Source organism: Nyctereutes procyonoides, unplaced genomic scaffold, assembly GCF_905146905.1.
Source record: "Nyctereutes procyonoides isolate TBG_1078 unplaced genomic scaffold, NYPRO_anot_genome, whole genome shotgun sequence".
Taxonomy (NCBI): domain Eukaryota; kingdom Metazoa; phylum Chordata; class Mammalia; order Carnivora; family Canidae; genus Nyctereutes; species Nyctereutes procyonoides.
Window position 1 is genome coordinate 14257532 of NW_026575037.1, and position 12889 is coordinate 14270420.

A 12889-nucleotide genomic window follows, 5' to 3' on the forward strand; every position below is an offset into this window, starting at 1 on the left:
GGGTGTTCCCTAGGCTTCTATAGCCCTGGGATTTAGACTAAGGGGAGAGAAAAGGATGCATGTCTGACTTTCTACCCCCCACATCTTTCTTTCTTCCTTCCTCTTCTCTAGGGCTAGATTATATGGACTTTTCTTTTACTTCTCCCTTTTGTCTAGCACAGATTGCCCATATCCAAAATTCTGCAATCTAGTTGGCCAGGCCTGGCATTTGAACAATTAAATGGAAGCTATAGTTATTTAGAAAATCCTTTTTCTTCCAACAGTGTCTGTCTTTTAAAGCCACTGATATGTGGGGAGATTTTGTCTTGAAAGTCATAGCATGACTTTTTTTTTTTCCCTAACACTCTAATCTCCACTTCAGCATAAGGCAGGTAGATGTCTTGAGATATTTGTATGTTGAGAGTTTTAAAAAATAAAATCATATTAATTTTTTTCTAAATAGCCTTTATTTAAAAAAAAAGATTTTATTTGTTTATTCATGAGAGACACACAGAGAGAGGCAGAGACACAGGCAGAGGAAGAAGCAGGCTCCCTGCAGGGAGCCCCATGTGGGACTCAATCCCAGGACCCAGGAATCACGACCTGAGCTCAAGGCAGACACTCAACCACTGAGCCATGCAGGCGCCCCTCTAAATAGCCTTCATGTCATTTTTTATCACTGTTGACTTAGTAAATTTTACTCATTTCCAAATTAGGAGAGGGATGGGAAGGCTTTCTGAATTAATGGCTTGAATGGAATGCTGATTACCTATGAGGAATTTTAAGTACTGGCAAGGTATCTGTATTCACAGGTTGAATCATTAATTTAACAGATTATTTATTGAATTCTATTATAAACTGGACACAACTCTTGGTCCTGGGGAAAGATTTGTGAACGAGACAGGTAAGGCCTCTGCTATCTTGGAGTTGAGCTGAAATTCTGGGAACAGAATGTATATATATATATATATATATATATATATATATATATATATATATCCCCACATACACCAGAAAGACAGAAGTGAGAACATACATGCTTGAAGAAAAAAAAAATAGGTAACATGATCAAGGAGATTGGGTGACTTTTACGTGGAGTGGCAATCTGAAGCTGCTGGGAGAATGAGTTTTAAGCTAAAATCAGAATGACAAGAAGGAGTCTGGCATATGAAGATAAGAAGGAAAAGAAATAACCATTCAAAAGGCCCTAGAGGGGAACAAACAAAACTTGGCAAGCTCAAGAATCAGGGAGGAAAACATCTTCAGTGTGGCTTAAGGGCAAATGGCAAGGAGAAAAGTAGAATGAAATTAGAAAGGTCAGTGGGGGCAATTATGTAGGGCTTTGTAAACAAGGAGAAAGGATTTGGATTTTCTACATAGTGCAAAGGGAAGCCATTGGCTAGTTTTAATGGAGAGAATGATTTTATCTTTGGAGAAACATTGACTGAGGCAAAAGCAGAAGGAAAGGTTAGGAGGGAAATCTTGGTGATCGCCAATGGTGGCTTAAACTAATGGAGTACTGTTACAAAGAAAGTGGATTTTGATGCATGATTTGGAGGTAAAATTAACAGGATTTATTGATGCGTGAAAGAAAGGAATCAAGAATTATTACTTTGCTTTTGGCATTTTCTGAAAAGATACATAGAATTCAGGTGAGCATATATGTGTTTCCAACCATGCACAACCAATGGTCTTGGGTTCTGTCTTCAATTAAGTGTCAGTCTTGGTACTGAAAGGCACAGTGTAAGGTGCAATTCCGTTTCTTCTAGAAGGGAAAGAAGGGAGCAAATATCACAACTGTCAGTGAGTGCTCTGCCAGCCACTGAGTGGGTACATGAAAATTATTCATCTGGTGGAGGCTCATAACCGTGGGTAAGAGGGTGGGGGCGCAAATCTTCCGTTAGGTCCTCCTGGTATTTGAAAACATCAATCTCATGTTCATTTTTTTTTCCTGTTTATTCCTCATATTCTACTGTCCCATCCCCCAAGCTTCTTTTCCATCTCTATTTTTCTTCTTAAACTTTATTAATTTTGCCCTTTCATCATCATCACCATCATGGCTACCAGTTTTTTATTGAATATTAAATAAATAAATATACACATATGGTCCGAATTACTTCTTGCAACAACTTGGGGAGATATGATTAGCTCTCTTGAAAGGTACCCTTAGGCTTGGTGAGATAAAGCAGCCTGCCCAAGGTTACCAGGCAAGGAAGTGGCAGAGCCAAGTGTGAGAACAGGTTTGTTTGACTCTGAAGCTTGTGTCCTCAGCCTGTGCTCTCGTCTGTGGCTTCTCTCCTTCCTTTAACTCACTGCTCTTTCTCTCTGCCCCTCCTTCTTTCTCTCTGTCTCTCTGTCCCCTCTCCTGGTCTGTTTCTCTTTCTTCCTTCTCTCCTCCTTTTTCCTTCTTCTGCTTTTGTCTGATGGCCCTGCCTGGTCCCTCACTACAGTCTTGCTATTACAAATCTGAAATTTGGAGTTATTACAAATAGAAAATACAAGTCCTAGACTATCAGGGCTCAAAGAACTTCAGTGGCAGAGCCAAGACTTCAAGGCAGGTTGATGGAGTCTCTACTCCACAAAATCATTGTTTCTAACATATAAATACAGACTGAGGCAGGAGACATCTTTTTCCATTGTCATCAGTGTGGCTCTTGCTTTGGCTCTCCTGCTCTGAAGTGTGCCATTTGTGGAGATTACTCTCAGTCTTGGCTTTCCAGGACAGAGGAACTACCCTCTGCACTTGTAGGACATTTGTCACATGCCCAGCTAGGATTATAACTACTTGAAAGATCATTTTTCTTCTCTCCATATTACTCACCATGTATAATTCAAAATGAAAATAACACAGCCGAAAAGAAAGAGCAGAAATGTTTGAAAAAAAATCACAATTATTCTATACTATTTCTATGCTTAAATATGTAAAGCTCAACTTCATTCCAAAAAAGTATTTGTACCTCTGATTTGCTATTGTCCCAAGCACAGTCTTCAATGGAGTATCGGGTAACCCAACTACATAATGCAGGTAGCAGGAGAATGGTTAAGGACAGGTTAGGAAATGAGCAGCAGAATATAAATCTAAAAAGGGGCGATAGAGATAATAAATTTACATGTCACTTGCCCTGAGCTAGGGAAGTAGCAAATGTAAACCATTTACATTTTGTTCTTACCTCAAACATTTTTGATCATTGTTAATATTATTCTAACTCTACTGATGAGTCTCCAGGATAGTAAATAAGTAAATAACTCCTGGAGGAGTTGGATCTGGTTCTGTGGTCTCTACAGCCCAAGTGAGCTTTTAAAGGACATTCTGTCTTACATGTAGTTTGGATACCACTTCTTAAAATAAATGTTTTATACTTTAAACCATTTAGATAGTTATGGTATTATTGTCTTAGCCTGTTTCTCTTTTTCTAAACAAACTTTCAGAAAGTCGTTATGTAAGAACTTCATATTTAATTAGCACTTTTGATAAACACTAGTAATAGATAATGTTTCTATGAAACAAGCGATTCTCAATATCCTTATGCTCTTAGCTGTCCATATTTTTTAGTATTTTTGTAAGCCATACCATTAGATAATATGACACATTTGAAGAAATTAAACATGGAATAACTTATATTTGAGGTGGGCTTTGGAATTTGTAACCCATTAGCCATGGTATAGAAAAGAGAAATTTCCAGCATTTGCTATGTCATCAGACTGGAATCCGTCAAGAACAGTGCAATGTATTATTACTGAATACAGATTTCCATGTGAATTGGTTGTAGCCATTTCTTAGGATATCAGAAGCTCAATGGCAGGTGATTAGAGTTCCTACTACAGGACCAATGAGGATTCCTACCAGATACAGAAATTCAATCATTAAGTGAAAAGTTTAAACTGCAATGGATGGAGGAAAGGAAGAAAGTTTAGAAAGAAGAAAGACTAGAAATATTGTCCTCTTTATTCAAGTGGGGAAAAATGAGACCCAAGAGAAGATAGGAAACTGCAAAGGGCATTCTGGGAGCCTATTTTACTACCTCATAATAAAATCAAAATTCTTCAAATGGTAGTTGGAAGAGCATATCCCTTTTCTCTGCCAAGCCAGAATATACCTGTGACTATAATGGCAGCTCTTCAGGAATGTCTTATTATATCTTGTTTAAAACCAATGAGCAGTGCAATATTAATTTGTTAGACTTTATCAATAGCGTGAGGAACTGATAGGTGTCTTATTCTCTCTGAAATGAAAAGACATTCTGAGTATGTAGCGAGGATTTCTAATCACATACTGTGATTGGGAAATATAAGACACTTGTCTGAAGGTGGTATAAAAACACCCAGATATTGATTGATAAATCATAAGGGTTGCTCTACTGTTTGCTCAGGAATAATAGTAATAATCTACTTTAGGAGACAAAGTGTCATTGACATTTCTTAACACACTATTAACTAATTATCCAAGGTCAAACTTTCTGTCATATTTTAGATTTAATGATAAATTATGATAGTCATGTAATATGATTAAATAAGCAGTTCTTCCAATCCAATCATCACAGAATTTTAATTCTATGTTCATTTTTCAAATTATAGGCCTGCCTCGTTTTATCATACTTTGCTTTATTGTGCTTCACAGATATTGTGCTTTTTACAGACTGAAGTTTTGTGACAACCCTACATCAAGCAAGTCTATCAGCATCACTTTTCCAACCGCATTTGCTCACTTCATGTCTTTGTCTCACATTCTGGTACTTGTAATATTATACTTTTCATTATTATTTTGTTATGGTGATCTGTGATTGGTGATCTTTGATGTTACTATTGTAATTGTTTTTGGGATGCTATGAATCAGGCACATATAACTTAATCAAGTAAATATTGTGTGTGTCCTGTGTGTGTTCCACTTACTGGCCGTTCCCAGTCTCTTTCCCTCTCCTCAGAACTCTCTATTCTCTGAGACACAACAGTATTCAAATTAGACCAGTAAATAGCCCTACAATGGCCTTTAAATGTTCAAGTAAAAGGAAGAGTCGCCCGCACCCGTCTCACTTCAAATCAGAAGCTAGAAATGATGCAGCTTAGTGGAAAAAGCATGTCGAAAGCCAAGATAGGATGAAAGCAAGGCCTCTTGCACCAGTTAGCCAAATTGTGAATGCAAGGGGAAAGTTCTTGAAGGAAGTTAAAAGTGCTACTCTGGTGAACATACGAATGATAAGAGAGTGAAACAGCCTACTGCTGATATGGAGAAAGTTTGAATGTCCTGGATAGAAGATCAAACCAACCACAATATTCCCCTAAGCCAAAGCCCAATTCAGGAAAAGCCCTAAGTCTTCAATTCTATGCAGGCTGAGAGAGGTAAGGAAGATGCAGAAGAAAATTTTGAAGTTAGCAGAGGTTGGTTCATGAGGCTTAAGGAAAAAAGCCATCTCTATAACATCAAAGTGCAAGGGGAAGCAGCAAGTGCTGAATATAGAAGCTGCAGCAAGTTATCCAGAAGATCTAGCTAAGAGAATTCATGAAGATAGCTACATTAAACAGCAGATTTTCAATGGAGACAAAACTGTTCTTTTTCCATTATATATTCTTGGTTCCTTTGTAAGCAAATTAATTGACCATATATGTGTTATATGGGTTATTTCTAGACTTACTATTCTGTTCCATTGATCTATGTGTCTGTGTTTATGCCAGTATCATACAGTTTTGATTACTATACCTTTGTAATATAGATTGAAAACGGGGAGCATGATGCCTTCAATTTTGTTCATCTTTTTCAAGATTGCTTTGACTATTCAGGATCTGTTGTGGTTCTATACAAATTTCAGGATTGTTTTAGATCTGTGAAAAATGTGGGACACCTGGGCAGCTCAGCAGTTGAGCACCTCCCTTCGCCCCAGGGCGTGATGCTGGAGTCCCAGGATGGAGTCCCACATCGGGCTCCTTGCATAGAGCCTGCTTCTCTCTCTGCCTATGTCTCTGCCTCTCTCTTTCTCTCTCTTATGAATAAATAAAAAAAATATTTTTAAAAATCTGTGAAAAATGCCATTGGAATTTGATTGGGATTGCATCGAATATGTAGATTTCTTTGGGTAGTATGGACATTTTAACAATATTATTTCTTCTAGTCTATGAGCACTGAATATCTTTTCATTTATTTGCATTTTCTTCAACTTCTTTCATCAATGTCTTATTTAGAGTATAGGTCTTTCACTTGATTGAATTTATTCCCAGGTATTTTATACTTTTTGATGTAATTGTAAATAAGATTGTTCTCTGAATTTCTCCTTATGCTAGTTTGTTATTAGTATCTAGAAATGCGAGACATTTCTGTATATTGATTTTGTATCCTGCAACTTTACTGAATTCAGCCAGTAGTTCTAATGGGTTTTTGGTGGAATCTTTAGAGTTTCTTATATACAGTAGGTACTCTACAGATAGTGACAGCTTTACTTCTTCCTTTCCTATTTTGTTTCTTTTTCTTGCCTTTCCTCTGGCTAGGACTTCTAGTACTATGTTGAATAATAGTGGCAAGAGTAAGAATCCTTTTCTTGTGCCTGATCTTACAGGAAAAGCTTTTAGCTTTTCACCATTGAGTATGATATTAGCTGTGGGTTTGTTATTTATGACTTTTATTATGTTGAGGTACATTCCCTCTATACCCAATTTGTTGAGAATTTTATCATAAACTAATGTTGAATTTTGTCAAATACTTTTTCTGCATCTATTGAGATGATCATATGGTTTTTATCCTTCATTTTCTTAATGTGCTGTATCATGTTAATTAATTGTGGATATTGAACCTTCTTTGCATCAATAGAATAACACCTGATCATGATGTATGGTCCTTTTAATGTAATGTTGAATTTGCCCGTTTGCTAATATTTTGTTGAGGATTTTTACATACATTTTCATCAAAGATATTGGCTTATAATTTTCTTTTCTTGTGGCATGTTTGTCTGGTTTTGGTATCAGGGTAATTCTGGCTTTATAAAATGAGTTTGGAAGTGTTATCCTTCTATTTTTTGGAAGAATTTGAGGAGGATTAGTATTAATTCTTTAAATGTTTGGTTATATTAGGGATTTAAAGATATGGTTTCATAAGCATTCCTAGTATTTGGTAAAGACAAGTAAAAGCAAACTGAGTGGAAAGAACATATTAGAAATATTGAAAAGTGGTTTAAAGCAAACATACACTGAGAATAGTCTTTCTAAACAAACCTTGATTGGTTTGTATGGAAAAGGCCACAATGCCCTCCTTTGTAACTCAAAAAACATCCTGGTCAGGTAATAGTTTTCTTGTCTCCACATATTTCCTATGGTTTGCTATATCACTTGCTATTTATAGAAAGACACACTGGCAACCTGGAAACAGAACTTGCAGACTTTTTTTCATGTACATTAACTCATGGTTGATGCACTCCTGTTCCCAGCAAATCTCAACCCTGGAAGGTATGCAATGCAACCTATAGGAGAATCAACCATTTCAAACATGCATTTGGTATATGTCTGGGAATTAAGTTACACTGAACAGAATATAGTACCATTTATACTCATGTGATGAATTATGTGTCTGGATTATGTGGTGGAGGGATGGTGCTGAAAACAAAGCAACCTTTGAGACCTCTCAAATGTTTTTTTTTTTTTTCAATTTGGCCTGGGGGCTTCAGCCATCAGAGCTAACATTTAAAAGGAGCCTTTCTGACTTGGAGGAGAAAGACTCAGAACTCCTTTTCACAGTCTCTTACTATCCAATTCCTTTCCACCAAAGAATGTAACATTGACAACTCCGAATAGAGGGAGATCTTAGCAATCATAGATTTCTTTTTTTTTTTTGATAGGTTTCTTTAATCATGGAATTAATACTAACAGAAATGGCAAAGCTCAAAAAGTATAGCTCCAGCTCAAAGATTAGAGACTTTGTGCTGTTTATGCCATCACTTATTTAAGGTGGAGGGCCATTTTGATTTATTAAGGCAGCATTGAAAGTCTTGATAAAAAATAGTCACAATACATGAAAGCAGAACACAATAGCCAAGGCTCTACATAGTTCACAAATCTTTCTCTAACTCTTTCTACCTTTGTAAGCTAGAAACAAAGTACAGAACAGAGAAAGTATTCAGTTATTTTTCCATTTTCCATTTTCTAGAATTTCCTGGTTAAAGTGATTTGAGTTCAAGTGTGGAAACGTAACTTTTTCAGGTGAATTTTCTATTAAAAATACCAACAACTACATTTAACATCTTGCACAGCTGTTATAATTTACCTTGTCTATTTTCTTAAGTTCTTATTTATTTATTCATGAGACACCCCCCACCCCCCCACACACACACAGAGGCAGAGACACAGGCAGAGGGAGAAACAGGATCCATGCAGGGAGCCCAACATGGGTCTCCAGGATCAGGCCCTGGGCTGAAGGCAGCACTAAACCACTGAGCCATCCGGGCTGCCCTGCTTTGTCTATTTTATATCTTCCCACCTATTTGTTTGTTTTTCCATTTATTCACTGCTAATTCAACACATTTTCCAATGTCTAACCTTGTGCCCTCATATATACGAGGACTTTAGACACTTGTCAATTAACTTATTTTTAATACCTCCTTATCCATCACCCAGAATATCTAGAAAAGACACCAGTCACTGTCACTGCTCTCCCAGGACAATTTCCAGGAGATAGGTAGCATCCTCCTGCCTCAGAGTTTAGTTTTCCATGTCTCTCCACTTGTTCAACTTGTTTCCATTTTATGATGAGAGCCTCAAGATCACCATTAAATGGCCTAACCCAAAATACGAAAACCAAAAAATCCTGCAAGGGAAGACATGGGAAGCTCTCATCCCTCTGGGTTTGGGGGAAGCAAGTAACCTATTGCTTATCTCCTACATCTAGCCTGTTGACTTTAACATAACTACCATTTGCAGAGAGGAAAGATAGGGATCTAGTACCATGGCAAGAACTTGGAGAACTATGTATAATTACTCTCATCCATAGAATGCTACTTAATTCTATGTGATAGTCATGGTGGAAAATCGTTCTCCCCCACTTCCTTTTCATCACAGAACACCATTCATTGCTGATGCCCAAAACCTAGGGCACTATCCATTATCATGGATTCCTCTCCCACAACATCTAATCCAGGAAATCTCAGCCTCAACACCATTGACATTTCAGGTTGGATAATTTTTGTTGTGAGAGGCTGTCCTGTTCACTGTAGGATGATTAGTAGCATTGCTGGCCTCTGTATACCACTAGGACTTCCCAGTCAGGCACAGCAACCAAAAATGTCCTCAGACAATTTCAAATATCCCCTGGAGGGTAAAAAAAACATTTCCAGTTGAAAACCACTGAATCTAACAGTAAGCCCTGAAATTCCAAAATTTGTCCTGAATCCAAATATCTCCCACAAAACCCACATCTGGCCCAGGGCTCAGCCCTCAGCACTCGCTTGGGCCACAGCAATGACTTCTCACTGCATTCCCTTCAGTATCTTTTATGTTCCACAGTCAGTGTGATCTTTGAAAAAACTCAAGCAGATTCTATCATCTCTCTCTTTTAAAGATTCATCCATTTATTCATGAGAAACACAGAAAGAGAGAGAGGCAGAGACATGGGCAGAGGGAGAAGCAGGCTCCTTGCAGGGAGCCTGATGTGGGACTCGATCCCAGATCCCGAGATCACACCTGAGCTGAACGCAGACACTCAACCTCTGAGGCACCCAAGCATCCCTATCATATCTCTTTTAAAAAACTTCCAGTGGCTTCTCAAGACACTGGAACTATTCTCCATATCATCTCCTAGCACTCTCCCTTCATTCATAGATCTCTAGTTTCACTGGCTGTATACCATTTTATGAACATTGCCAGGTTTCCTCCCTCAGGACATTTACACACACTCTCCTTCTAATGATTTTTTTGTCCTATTCAGAGGTTTGTTCCCATATCATTTTTTAGTGAGTTCCTCTCAGACTATCCTGTGTAAATAATTCTCCACTTCCCCAAATGCGGTATGCCATTACCTTGAGTTAATTTTCATTGTAGTTACATCTCTCATCTCTGTTTGAAATGATACTACTCTTCATTGTCTTATCTACCATAATGCAAGCTCTAGAACATGAGGTATCTTGTCCATCTTGTTTACAGCTATATCTCCCGTGGCCCAGAGCAGTAACCTGGAATGTAATTGGTACTTAATAAATATTTGTTGAATAAATAAATTACTGAATGTCATAAATAATAATAAGTGCTTTCTGTTTGAAGAACATATTCTTGATTTTAAAATAACATGTAATATTTATATTATTAAATCTACTCAAAGCAATCCAAAGCTTTCTTATCTCACCCAGAGTTAGAGCAAAAGCACTTCCAATGACCTGCAAGATCCCGCGTGATCTAGACCACTACTATCTTCCCAACATGATTTCCAAAGTGTTGCATCTCAACACTTTAGCCATATGCTGACATTCCTTCTATTCCTATAAATACCAAGTACATGCCCATTTCAGAACTTTTGCACCCACTGCTTTCCCAGCCTGAGTGCTTATACCAGATGTCCTAGGACTCACTGTCTCACATCCTTCGGGTTTTTGGTCAAGTGTCCTCTTGTCAGAAGGGCTAGTTCTGACTACTTTATATAGAATAGAAAGAAAGAAAACACTCTTGTCTACCATCAGCTTGGAGCTGTCCTAACTCTAGCAAAAGCATTCTCTTTTGTATATGAACAATTTTATAGAACACCAACATTAGACAAGGCTACTCTGTGATATGATAGATCAAGATATAAACAAGACTACTCAGTAATTGTGTGTGAGCAGAGAGAGAATAAACATTGTCAAATATTCTCCTTGTCGCTGTTAATTATAAGTGGCTGCTTTCTATTCAGCCTCAGCCCCACTTACACATAAAATTAAGATTATTAAGGCAGTCATAGAATTGCTTTAACTTTCTGACAGTAGTCAGTCAAAAGCAAAACCACATTTCCTTGAACCTTCCTTAAAACCACCTAACACAAGCTCAAATCTAGTAATAAGCCCCTCTTAATTAATAACCTTTTATTGAGACACTCCACAGTTCTCTATAGTGTTGTTTCCCTTGTTGCACAGTTAATAAACCCAACTTTGTACAACTACAGGTGTGTTTACGGTGGATTTTGCCTGGAGGACATCAATAAAGCAACCTCTGACCTCAAAGAGCAATCTGTAAGACTAAGTAAAATGACCATATAACCCAGTTTTCTGGGAAAATCCAAGTTAATAAAGCCTTTTGTTTAATGTGTGCCATTAGGTCAATGCAATCTTTCATTCTCAAAAGTGTTTCAATTTGGAGGATAAATTATATAGTCATGATTCCTTTAATCTGCAATTTTTCACAACAGTGTTTATCATCATCTGGAACATTATACATTTATTTGTCATGTTCTTTCTCTCTTCCTAGCCCCTTATTAGAATGTAAGTGGCATAGTACAAGAACTACCTATTTTCTTTATTGTTCTACCCGCATCACCTACAACAGTTCTTGACACACAGATGCTCCCAGTAAATATCTGTTTAATGAATTAACTAATGAAAAGTTATTATTACAAGAAACCTTTGAATTATACACAACTTTAAAAAATTAGCTCAACACACAAAATTCAGTCATTTCTAAATACTACTGTGTAGAAATTGAAATTAAAATATGGTACCATTTATCTTTACTTCAAAGAAATTGAAAACTTAGATTTAAACTTAACAATATATGTACAGGATGTGCATGTTGAAGATTACAAATACTGATGGAAGAAATCAAAGAGGATTTAGAAAGCAGAAGTTCATGAATTGGAAGATTCAATGTAGTAAAGATGTCAGTTTTCCCCAGATTGAGCTATAGGCTTAATTAAAATTTCTATCAAAATCTCAGCAAGGCTTTTGTAGACATAAACAAGCTTATTCTAAAATTTATGTAGAAAGGTACAGGCTTTGGAATAACAAAAACAATCTTGACATGTAAGAATAAAATAGAGGGAATCACTCCGATCTTTAGGCCTACTGTGAAGCTGTAGTAATAAAAACAGTGAAGGTTCATTGAACAGAATAGAGAATCAAGAAATAAACTCACATAAATATGCCCAACTGATTTTGCACAGAAGTCTAAAAGCAATTTAATGGAAGAAGGATAGCTTTTCCATCAAATGGGGCTAGATCAATTGGACTTCTGAGAGGGGATAAAAAAAAAAAAACGCTTGAATTAAACCTCACACCTTATTCAAAAAGTAACTCAAAGGTAAACATGGATTTTCAAGTAAAATCTAAAACTGCACAACTTTTGGGGAAAAAAAATCTTTGGGGTCTTGGGCCATGCAAATAGTTCTTAGACTTGATGTCATGAAGTACAGACTATAAATGAAAAAATTAGTAACTCAGATGCCGTCAAAAATTTAGAAATGTTTGTTTTGTGAAAGATCCTGTTAAGGGATGAAAAGACAAGCTACAAAGTGGGAGAAAAAATTTGTAAATCGCATATCTGACAATGGGCTGTTATTTAAATACATAAAGTTCTCTCAAAATCACAGTTTAAAAAATCCAATGTGAAAATGGTCAAGGAGTTGCCTGGGTGGCTTAGTTGTTTAAGCGACTGACTCTTGATTTCAGCTCAGGTCATAATCACAGGGTTGTGAGATGGAGCCCCGAGTCAGGCTCTGCACTCACCCAGAGCCTGCTTAAGATTCTCCCTCTCCACAGCCCAGGTGGCTCAGGGGTTTAGCACCAACTTCGGCCTAGGGCCTGATCCTGGAGACCTGGAATCGAGTACCAAGTCGGGCTCCCTGTGTGGAGCCTGTTTCTCCTTCTGCCTGTGTCTCTGTCTCTCTGTGTGTGTCTCTCATGAATAAATAAATAAAATCTTAAAAAAAAAGCTGCTCCCTCTCCCTCTGCCTCTGCTCTTTCTCTCTCTCTCTCTTAAA

The 12889-nt window shown here is 37.3% G+C and overlaps 1 protein-coding gene across 1 annotated transcript in view; it reads right to left on the reverse strand.

Annotated features, from left to right (window-relative positions):
• KCNK2 (potassium two pore domain channel subfamily K member 2) overlaps positions 1-12889 on the reverse strand; it is a 199942-nt gene that overhangs the window by 155464 nt on the left and 31589 nt on the right. The window lies entirely within an intron of this gene.